Genomic DNA, 9,595 nt, shown 5'->3' with positions numbered 1-9,595 from the left:
TCCATCTATCTAATCTATCTATCCATCTATCCATCTATCCATCCATCTATCTATCTATCTATCTATCTATCTATCTATCTATCCATCTATCCATCTATCCATCTATCCATCTATCCATCTATCCATCTATCTAATCTATCTATCTATCTATCCATCTATCCATCTATCTAATCTATCTATCTATCTATCCATCTATCCATCTATCTATCTATCTATCTATCTATCTATCTATCTATCTATCTATCTATCTATCTATCTATCTATCTATCTATCTATCTATCTATCTATCTATCTATCTATCTATCCATCTATCCATCTATCCATCTATCCATCTATCCATCTATCCATCTATCCCTCTATCTAATCTATCCATCTATCCATCTATCCATCTATCTAATCTATCTATCCATCTATCCATCTATCCATCTATCTATCTATCTATCTATCTATCTATCTATCTATCTATCCATCTATCCATCTATCTATCTATCCATCTATCCATCTATCTATCTATCTATCTATCTATCTATCTATCTATCTATCTATCTATCTATCTATCTATCTATCTATCTATCTATCCATCTATCCATCTATCTATCTATCTATCTATCTACCTATCTATCTATCTATCTATCAATCTTTCTATCTCTCTACATCTCTCTCTTTCTCTGTGGCTATCTCTCTCTCACTCGGTGTGAATCTCTCCAACTCTCCGTGGATCTTTCTCTCTCGTATCTCTACTCTCTCTGTATTATAACTCCAATTTCTCTCTCATATATCTACCCTCTCTCTCACTCTCAGACACTATTCCCTCTCTCTGATATCATCTCTCCCTTTATCTCTTTCTCTCTCAAACTCTCTACTCTCTATCGGATATCAACTCTCTCTCTATCTCTTTCTCTCTCGGTTATCAACTCTGTCTCTTTCGCTCTTGTATCTCTACTCTCTATCTCTTTCTCGGATATCAACTTTCTCTATATCTTTCTCCATTGTATCTCTACTCTCTCTCTTTCGCTCTCGGACATCAATTCTCTCTATATCGTATATCCATTGTATCTCTACTCTCTCTCGGATATCATTATCCTCTCTCTCCATATCGTATCTCCATCTGTCTCTCATCCCCTCTCTCTTTCTCGTTCTCTCTGTCTCTCATCCCCACTCTCTTTCTCGCCCTCTCTGTCTCTCATCCCCTCTCTCTTTTTCGTTCTCTCTGTCTCTCATCCCCTCTCTCTTTCTCGTTCTCTCTGTCTCTCATCCCCTCTCTCTTTCTCGTTCTCTCTCTTTTCGCCCCCTCTCTCTTTCTCGTTCTCTCTGGCTCTCATCACCTCTCTCTTTCTGGTTCTATCTCTTTCCGCCCCTCTCTCTCTCTCTCGACCTCTCTCCCCCTCTCCTGCTCCTTCTCTCTCCCTCACTCTCTCTCCTCTCCGTCTCACCCTCGCTCCAGCTAGTTCTCTCTCTCTCTCTCTCTCTCTCTCTCTCTCTCTCTCTCTCGTGCTCTCTGTCTCTCGCACATATATCCATTTCCATATATCGTTGCGTACTGTCTCTCCATATTTCTTTTGTCTTCCTCCATCTCTAGTTATATCGTGTCCCCCCATCTTTTTCTCCCATTTATCTCCATCTCTTGTTATGTCTCCTCTCCATCTCTCTCATTTATCTCTCATCTATCTCAATTTCGTGTTATATCGTGTCTCCCCATCTCTCTACCCATCTATCTCCATCTCTTGTTATGTCTCCTCTCCATCTCTCTCTCTCAGCAGCCTCTCATCTATCTCAAGTTCGTGTTATATCTTGTCTTCTCATCTCTCTCTCCCATTTATCTCCATCTCTTGTTATGTCTCGTCTCTCCATCTTTCTCTCGTCTACCTTCATCTCTCGTTATATCGCGGCTCCCCATCTCTCTCTCCAACCATCTCTTGTTATGTCTCTTCTCTCCATCCCTCTCTCATCTATCTCAACTTCTTGTTATATCTTGTCTCCCCATCTCTCTCTCTCTATCTACCAGTCTATCAATCTACGGTATCGATGTGCATCTCTCTCATTTAACGGCAATCTGCACACATTCAAATGTTGTCACGGTTCGTTAAAAAAAATTCATGCCACTTTAATATCATTTTCATGATGGATTGACCATATTCACTGCCATGGTTATGAGTAAAATCTGAATCTTCCTGTCCTCTTTAGATGGTCGCATCAGCTTCCCTCTATTGAAGATCAATTTTCTCTCTCTCCCAGTCTCTCTTTCACATACACTCTCTACTCTCACTTGTCTCTCACTCACTTTCAACTCTCTCTCCTCTCTTACGCACTCTCTCTTCTCTCACACACACTCTGTTTGCTCACTACTCTCTCTATCCGCATCTCCCTCCATTTTACGCGTGACATGTACCATCAATCTCTATCTCATACCCTTTACCGTTATTGATATCGATATTCCACACTATCAATATTCGATATCGATATCGATATTCCCGGAAATCAATTTTTGGATATTGATATTAATATAACTTGATATCGATATTCAATATTTCAGTATCCTGAAATATATAGGGAATCCAATATTCCCCTGTACAACTTGTAACACTCGAGAACAAAGACGGGTGACATACTAATACCTATAAAATATGCCAACTGATTAATATCTGAGTACTGACCAACAACTTACTTAGTAGTTAATTAAAATGAAGAAACAGTCAAACTTGGAACTTGGTCATGCTCTTCAACAATTTGCTGAATCCTCCCGAAGAAGACTGCGATCCCTGTATGATTGTTCAAGATGTGCTTAATATTTCAGGTTTACGGAAAATCAAGGATATAAAGGAAGTTCAATATAAAACTCAATCCATACTTCGCATGCAGGTTGTGGCCTTCTATTGTTGCATGTCTTTCTATTGTGGCCGCCTTGGTTGCAGAGAGAGCAATGCATTTGCACGCCTTTCTTGGTCAATCGTAGACCACTAGGACCGGCTTCACTAGCGTCAATTCTTCTTCTACGCTTTGGCCTTCCCAGTTGTTTCTTCGCCAATGGGGGGAAGAGGTAGCTTCCCTCATTTTCCCTCCACAGGTTTTTCCCATTCATCGGCGGAATACCTTAACTGTAAGCTAGCTAGTATGAATCCCTCTTCAACCATTCATTGACGTAATTAGTAGGGTCTGGTTGGATAAAGTGAATGCATACAATAGAATGCGGCCATGGAATGCCCGTGATAGCCAAATATCTGCAAGTACAGTGTTGGGCACGCAGGTCAACCACGAACCCTTCTCCGTGTGTGCTAACCGCAAATTTAAGATAGCCTGCATGAATAACACTGCATATCCTACACTTGAGTCTGTTATCTTCGAGTACCTGTCTTATTTGAGGGCATAAGGAATCAGCACTCTCGGAGAATAACTCCCTCTTCTTCACTATACGCTCCATGACTGCCCTTCTAATGTATTCCAACATGTCGATGATAGGTTGAAACCTACTCAGCAAGATGAAGCTATTGAAACACTCAGACATGTTGTTATCAATAACCTCACATTTTGGCTTTTCAGAAATGAAAGCCTTGCAAAACTTTTGTACGCCTACCTCTAGAAAATCTTGCGCAACTGCTTCTTTCAAAGTCTCCATTTCTCTGATAACCCTCTGGAATCCTTCACGGGTTGTGCACTTCACTGCTTTCCAAAATAGGTTCCTCAAGATGTCACTGGAATGTCCCTTCTTCCAATTTGAATAAATATGTCTTGCGCAATTCCTATGCTCCGCATGAGGTAACAAGCCTGACACTGCATTCGCGATACCCTGCGAAATGTCAAAGCGTATCAGGGTTTTAGTTCACAACATTGGTTCTACCTTAACCAAGTAAGTCTTAAAATAAGTAGAATACGGCGAATGAGAAAGTTAAATACCTTCTGCTGATCGCTTATAATAGTCCAACCGTAGCCATCAATAATTCTTAAATCAGTCATCATCAAGCTGATAAACCAAGTCCAAGAAGCTTGATTTTCCCCTTCTACCACCGCCCAAGCAATAGGAAACATCTGGTTATTCCCATCCCTCCCCACGGCGCTTAGCAACTACCCCTTCAATTCGGTTTTCAAAAAACAACCATCCAGCCCAATCACTGGTCTGCAGCCCTCAAGGAACCCCCTTGCTAGAGATTCGAAGCAAATATAGAGTCTGCTAAACCTAGACAAAGAATTATGAATGTCATGCTCCACGTCCAACTGGAAAGTACTGTTCCTACCCACTTTCTGTAACTCAGCGACATAGCAAGGTAGCATGTGATAATGCTCATTCAAAGAACCATGAAGCATCTTGCGTGCCCAGGACCTTGCATTATAACACGTGCCCCGCGAAACTATGATTCCATACTTTTCATGCAATTCTTGCATCATATGATCTACCTTATAGTTCATATCCCTTCGAATAGCATCTAAGAAGTGTTGTGCGATCCAACGATAATCGGCTTGTATGTTCGTGGGAGCCCTACTGCACCTATGTTCATCATTTACTGCCTTTATGACAAAGGCCTCCCTCATAGGACCCCAACTGGCATATATCCTCCATGGACAATGTTCCTGGCATACAACTTCTAATCTATTCTCCGTAGACCTTTTAAACGTAACATTGAGCCCGTTGTATACGGCATAGTTCTTCACGGCCTCTTTAAATTGTGAACCTTATTCAAATGTCATGCCCAATTGCATTGTAATATTATCGATGGGGCACCCAGGATCATATCTTCTACCGCTGTGTGTGCTCAAAATAATTTCACCGTCATCATCACCACATAGCTCTGCTTGACGTTCTTCTCTTCTACTTCTCCGCCCATTACAAAATTCTTCATTCCATTCTTCACTTGAATATCCATTGGAGTCACTTGAGCACTTATCACTTGAATCCGAACCAAAAAGAAAACTTCGGTCGTCGGCCCTATTTGACAAACGGGTACAGAAGAATAATGTAAATAATTATACAGAGGCAATTTAGTAATCAATATGATACTTACATTCTCTTTTGCTTTGGCTGAATATCTTATAGTTGCACGACACAAGAGGATTCTTATGGTCTGCACTAAAATATCCATATCGAAGTCCAGATATGAAAATCTAACGTGTCGATATCAATATCCAAATATGGAAATCCGAAAAATGGATGTCCCAATATTGATATCCAAATATGGATATCGGGAATATCGATGTCCATATTCCCATATTGATATGGATGTCCCAATATCAATAACGATATCCAAATATGGATACTGGAGTATCCACATTGGACGCCCTCTTTGGCCGACACTCAAACGTCATAAAAAAGGCCCGCTATACCTGCTTGCAAGTGGATGGAAATAGAGATTGCGGCGTTGAAAAGAGAGAAAGAGAGAGAAGAAGGCTGCTATACCTGGCTGAATGTGGCTGAGAACACCTCTCGATCTTCGATAGAGCGAGACTGTGAGGAAGAGAAAATCGATCTTCAATAGAGGGAAGACGATGCGGCGTTGAGGAGAGATGGACAATCGATCTTCAGTCAGAGCTGGAGACAGGAAGTGAGAGGGAGAGAGAGTGAGAGAGCAGGCGAGAAGGAGAGAGTTCAGTAGGGAAAGAGAGCGCGAGGGAGAGGGAGCAGGCTAGAGGGAGAGAGTATGAGAGAGTATGAGAGAGAATGAGAGAGAATGAGAAGGAGGGAGAGAGAACGAGAGGGAGGGTGAGATCGGAACGAGGGAGAGAGAGGAAGAGAACAAGCGAGAGAGAGGGCTACATCAGTAGCGAGAGAGAGAGAGAGAGAGAGAGAGAGAGAGAGAGAGAGAGAGAGAGAGAGAGAGAGAGAGAGAGAGAGAGAGAGAGAGAGAGAGAGAGAGAGAGAGAGAGAGAGAGAGAGAGAGAGAGAGAGAGAGAGAGAGACAAACAGAGAGAGAGAGACAGAGAGAGAGAGAGAGAGAGACAAACAGAGAGAGAGAGACAGAGAGACAGAGAGAGATAGAGAGAGAGAGAGACAAACAGAGAGAGAGAGACAGAGAGACAGAGAGAGATAGAGAGAGAGAGAGACAGAGAGACAGAGAGAGATAGAGAGAGAGAGAGAGAGAGAGAGAGAGAGAGAGAGAGAGAGAGAGAGAGACAAACAGAGAGAGAGAGACAGAGAGACAGAGAGAGATAGAGAGAGACAGAGAGACAGAGAGACAGAGACAGGGAGAGACAGAGACAGAGAGACAGAGACAGAGAGGAAAAGAAAACGAGAGGGAGAGAACTAGCTGGAGCGAGGGTGAGACGGAGAGGAGAGAGAGCGAGAGAGAGAGAGAAGGAGCAGGAGAGGGGGAGAGAGGTCGAGAGAGAGAGAGGCGGAAAGAGAGAGGACGAGAAAGAGTGAGGTGATGAGAGACGGAGAGAACGAGAAAGAGAGAGGGGAGAGGGGGCGAGAGACAGAGAGCGCGAGAGAGGGATGAGAGAGGGAGAGAGGAGGAGAGGGTGAGCAGGAGAAAGGGGGAGAGAGAGAAGAATACCAGAGGGAGAGAGGACGGTGAGAGAGTGAGAGGGCGAGACTGGGAGAGAGAGACTGCAAGAGTTATGGATGGATAGAGGGAGTAGCTAAAGAGAGTAGAAGCAGGAGAGAGCAACAGAGAGAGAGGGGGTGACAGGGAGAGCCGGAGACGGGAAGTGAGAGGGAGCGAGAGTGAGAGAGCAGGCGAGAAGGAGAGCGTTCAGTAGGGAAAGAGAGCGCGAGGGAGAGGGAGCAGGCTAGAGGGAGAGAGTATGAGAGAATATGAGAGAGAATGAGAGAGAATGAGAGAGGGAGAGGAGAGCCAAAGTGAGGGCGAGCGAGCAGAGAACGAGAGAAAGAGAGAGGTGAAAGCCGGAGGGAGGTGGACAGAGAGAGTAAGAGAGAAAGTGAGTGTGAGAGAGGAGGAGAGGGTGAGCAGGAGAGACGGCGAGAGAGAGGGCAAGAGGGCGAGAGTGAGAGGGCCTTGCGAAAGGAGAGGGAGAGCCGGTGGCAGGGAGAGGAAGGGAGGGAGGAATGGGAGAGTACGATAGAAATAGGGAGAAAGAAAACGAGAGGGAGAGAGTGAGAGCGGGAGAGATGGGGATATAGGAGCGAGGGAGAGAGAACGAGAGGGAGGGTGAGACCGGAACGAAGGAGAGAGATACAGGGAGAGAGCGGAAGAGAACGAGCGAGAGAGAGGGCTACATCAGTAGCGGGAGAGAGAGAGAGAGAGAGAGAGAGAGAGAGAGAGAGAGAGAGAGAGAGAGAGAGAGAGGCAGGGAGAGACAGAGACGGAGAGAGAGAGACAGAGACAAAGAGAGACAGAGACAGAGGAAAAGAAAACGAGAGGGAGAGCGCGGGGGAGAGGGCGAGAGGGAGGTGTTAAGAAATGTGGGGAAAGGGACAGCGAACAAGTGGAAGAATGAGACAGAGAGCACGAGAGAGAGAGAGGGAGAGAACTCGCGGGAGCGAGGGTTAGACGGAGAGGAGAGAGAGCGAGGGAGAGAGAAGGAGTAGGAGAGGGGGACAGAGGTCGAGAGAGAGAGAGAGGGGCGGAAAGAGAGAGGACGAGAAAGAGAGAGGTGATGAGAGTCGGAGAGAACGAGAAAGAGAGAGGGCGGCGGCGGCGGGCGGCGACAGGCGGCGGCGGCGGGAGGCGACGGGCGGCGGCGGCCAGAGACCGATGCCCGCGGTGGCCGCCCGCGACGGGCAACGACGGCAACGGCCAGCGATGTTCAAACAGCTGACGTGGAGTCCACCTGGCGTGGATGCCATCGTGGAGTCTACCTGGCTACCAGGTGGACTCCACGTCAGCTGTTCGAACATCGCTGGCCAAAAAAAAAAAGAAGACGCCAAATGGCGTCTTCTGAATAGCGCGGGCTATTTTTTGAACAAAATGAAAAGTTCGGGCTACTTTTTGAACGAAACATGGAGTTGGTGCCGTTTCTTAGTATTTGCCCTTTTTTAAAAAAAAAAATTTTTGATCGGTGAAGAGAGCTTCGATCGACCATCTTACCCTTGCCATGGCGCTGATGTGATGCCCCGCATGACCCTCCTGAAAGAGTTCATCATCGCTTTACCCAAATCTCAGTCATTCGGGCCATGGATAAGCCAGATTTAGAGAAATTTAGATCTAAAGAATTACATACAAAATAATTAAAACAAAAAGACATAGAATAAAACAAAATCCAGGTGCAGAATACAAAGATTTAGAGGGACAGAGAGAAAGAGAGTGGGGGAGAGAAAAAGAGAAATTTAGATCTAACCAAGTCCACTACGACATAAGCAGATGCCCCAAACGAGCAAGCCTCTCTGTTAAACAAGATCCAAAAGGAAGCCCCTGTCGACCATAACGAACCCTAGATCGCGGAACTCCCGCAGCGAAGATGAAACCGCTAAGGATTTCACCGCAAACAGCACCAATCTGATGCCCTTTCTCTCTCTCCCCCCCCTTCTCACTCTCCTTCTCTCTCTCCACTTCCCCTCTCTCTGTCTATGTCTCGGTTCTGTGCCTCCTCTCTCTCCCAGCCTCCCAGGTTAATAGAACGTCTTTCTCTCTCTCTCTCTCTATCCTGGTTATGACGTGGAATCCACCGTGGCTGCCAGACGGATTCCGCCCAGGTGGATTCCGCCGGAAATCCACCTGGCAGCCACGGTGGATTCCACGTCATAACAAGGATATGTCGGAGTCCGCTTAGAGAGTTTGGGATGTACTGTGCCAAAAAAAAAGTTTGGCATATATCTCAGATTTTTTAAAAAGTCTGGGACGTACCGTGCTATTAACCCTTAAATTATCTACTAAAGGTATTAATTATAGTATGTAATCTTATTTTCTTAAAATTACATTATATTTGATACGTTAATAAACTAATTGTATGACCAGAAATATTTTGCAGTCTCCTCTTATTATTAAACCGCCAGTTTTATCATTTCCCTTACTAACTATTTCTCTTATCTACTAAAGGTATTAATTATATTATGTAATTTTATTTCCTTACTATTACATTACATTAAATTCGTTAAGACATTAGTTGTATGCCCACAAATATTTCACAGTCTCCCCATTATTGCTCGTACTAACTATTTCTATTATCTATTAGAGGTATACTTTATATTAGGGAATTTTATTTTCTTAAAATTACCGTTTATTAATTCCGTTCTAACCTTAACTGTAAGTCTAACCAAACACTTCCCTAATATCTTATACACTATCCGTATTATTTACATTATGCAATTTTATTTTCTTAAAATTACCGTACATTAACTTCGACAGAAAGTGAGGTGTAAGTGTAAAATAACCCATCCCACTAATAAATTACACTCTCCCCTTATTATTATATGGTCAGATTTATTATTCATCTTTTTAACTATTTCTATTATCTATTAAAAAAATTAGATTTATGTCGCAGTATTATTTTCTTAAGACTCTATTATATTAATTTTGATCTAACATTACTTACGGCCCACATATATGTTGTATTAATTACATCATGCAATGTTATTTTCTTAAAATTACAGTACATTAGTTTCGACAGAACATTAGTTGTAAGTGTAAAATAACCCATCCCACTAATAAATTACACTCTCCCCTTATTATTATACTGTCAGATTTATTATTCATCTTTTTAACTATCT

The 9,595-nt window shown here is 43.6% G+C and overlaps 1 long non-coding RNA gene across 1 annotated transcript; it reads right to left on the bottom strand.

The window, feature by feature from the left end:
- Nucleotides 1–2,601: 2,601 nt before the first annotated feature.
- LOC144706149 (uncharacterized) lies at nucleotides 2,602–7,236 on the bottom strand. The gene is made up of 4 exons (XR_013582182.1): nucleotides 5,387–7,236; nucleotides 3,892–4,918; nucleotides 2,849–3,784; nucleotides 2,602–2,759 (listed from the first exon to the last, which is right to left on the bottom strand). It is a non-coding gene; the product is annotated as an uncharacterized LOC144706149 (long non-coding RNA).
- Between the last annotated feature and the right edge of the window lie 2,359 nt (nucleotides 7,237–9,595).

This window comes from Wolffia australiana, chromosome 7 (assembly GCF_029677425.1).
Source record: "Wolffia australiana isolate 7733 chromosome 7, ASM2967742v1".
Taxonomy (NCBI): domain Eukaryota; kingdom Viridiplantae; phylum Streptophyta; class Magnoliopsida; order Alismatales; family Araceae; genus Wolffia; species Wolffia australiana.
The sequence above is the reverse complement of the archived record's forward strand: the minus strand, read 5'-3'. Positions and strand labels throughout refer to the sequence as shown.